This window comes from Saccostrea cucullata, unplaced genomic scaffold (assembly GCF_032062105.1).
Source record: "Saccostrea cucullata isolate Sc308-1 unplaced genomic scaffold, CSIRO_AGI_Scuc_v1 ctg321, whole genome shotgun sequence".
Lineage (NCBI taxonomy): Eukaryota > Metazoa > Mollusca > Bivalvia > Ostreida > Ostreidae > Saccostrea > Saccostrea cuccullata.
Window position 1 is genome coordinate 390,761 of NW_026931624.1, and position 2,070 is coordinate 392,830.

Genomic DNA, 2,070 nt, shown 5'->3' on the forward strand with positions numbered 1-2,070 from the left:
ATTGCATTTCACTGAGGGACGGTACATTTATGTATTTTATCCCATTTTGTATAAATTGCTAAAAACATTTTCTTTATTATTAGTAATTTAAAAATGATTCTATTTTCTCTAGTGCAACATTAAGCAATTCATACTTGTTTTTGTTATGTGATCAACAAAGTTACACTACTTAGTCAATACATTTTTGTACTAGTAAGAAGTGATTTTAGGGCAACAAAATAACAATGTATTAAGTTAAATCCCCTTTTCATTTTATAAAAAAAAATATTTAGATTTTTCTCTCAAGTGTATGATCATAGATAAAGCGCAGAGAAAACACTGACCTCCAAAGATGTGAACATGCAAAGCTCATTACGCTTACAGGGGAGGGGGGATTCCCAGATAGCATGACTTCGTTGGGCCAACGTTGGCTTTTGGTTGTATGGTTGGTGGAGTGTTGGCGTTGGGGAACAGATGTAGGCCCAACGTTGGTCCAACGTTCATTTACGTTGGCATGAAAGCTAAACCAACGGTGTCGGACATGTGATATTGGCCAAACGTTGGTCCAACGTTCATTTACGTTGGCATGAAAGCTAAACCAACGGTGTTGGGCATGTGATATTGGCCCAACGTTGGTCCAACATTCATTTACGTTGGCATGAAAGCTAAACCAACGGTGTTGGGCATGTGATGTTGGCCCAATATTGGCCCATTGTAGTTACATGTTGACAAGGTACGCGATTTGGTGTTGGACATTAAGATGTTGGCCCAACATAGGTCCAACCGAGTAAATGTTGACATGGATTAAGACCTTTGTGTGTTAAATATGAAATGTTGGCCCAACGTAGGTCTAACTGAGTACACGTTAGTGGCAAAACATTGCCACTTATTGTTGGTTATTCAATGTTGGCCCAACGTTGGCCCAGCTTAATAAATGTTGACAATATAATGATGCATTGCTCTGTGTTGGGCGTGCTTGACTGAACTGGAGTTGGTCCAATAGTAGGAATACTGGGATTACTAGTACATGTACAGGTAGCCTGTAATGTTTGAGATGAAATGCTGGTCCAACGTTGGCCCAATGTTGCGAAAAGTATTCATCAATTTAGATTTATCTATTGTAAATCGATGGTAATGTAATAAGCAACTCATTATAAACATGTGATCTATATTATATATTGAATGGAAATTATGAGACAATCCTTATAAGTCTGTGAAATACATATAGTAATTTTATATCTTGGTAGATTCTATATTTAGCATCATTGAATCAAATTTAAAGTGCTGTGTTTTGCAAGTTTTGGGCTCCAAAATAAATAGGTCACTGGTGAAATTCACTGGCTCGGCAGGTGACTCATAGGTCTCCAAGGAAACCGTCATCTTTAAATCAGTTTTTTTTAACCGCGCACTTTAACAATCCAAAGCGTATGTGTCTTTTTAAGTGAAAGCAAGAATTTTAATCCTTTCAATGTAAGTATAGCTTTTGTTTTTGTTATTGAAATAATTAATAATGTGAAATACACAACATTGTAATGGCCTGCATGTAAGCTTTCAAATTATTGGTACCAGGTAGCTGATTAAACAATTGTAATTGATGACGACCTTAACTTTTATAGGAATTGGCGGGCTTGAACAGAGCAGATATGTCCGGATCTGTAAGTGAACGCAAGAATGTTAACCAGTGAAATGTAAGTAACTATTTTGTATTTGTTATTAATAATTACTAATGTGAAATTCAATTTTAAGGATTGCTTTAGTTTAAAAATATGTGTGATGCTGATTAACATTTGAAAATACTATTTTAATTGATGACAATCTTAACGTTTGCAGGAATTGCCGGGATGGAAAAACCCTCTTCACTCTGAAACTATTGATGTGGCATTTCTGTATATGGAAGGCTCTGATTTATATGTGTTCATGGATTCTAAGAACAGATAAACAACAGAAAAAGTGATAAGTGATGCAAATATGACCTTTCAAAACTCTACAGTTAGAACTTGAAGACTCTTATATCAAAGTGATATTTAGTAGTGGACATAGTGATGTGGAGTGTACTTGAGAAACATTGAACTTTCTACCTCTTCCCTCTTT

General features: G+C 35.7%; 1 long non-coding RNA gene across 1 annotated transcript; it reads left to right on the forward strand.

Annotated features, from left to right (window-relative positions):
* Positions 1-417: 417 nt before the first annotated feature.
* LOC134233158 (uncharacterized) lies at positions 418-1,866 on the forward strand. Its single transcript, XR_009984926.1, has 3 exons — positions 418-1,449; positions 1,596-1,667; positions 1,810-1,866. It is a non-coding gene; the product is annotated as an uncharacterized LOC134233158 (long non-coding RNA).
* The last annotated feature ends 204 nt before the right edge of the window (positions 1,867-2,070 follow it).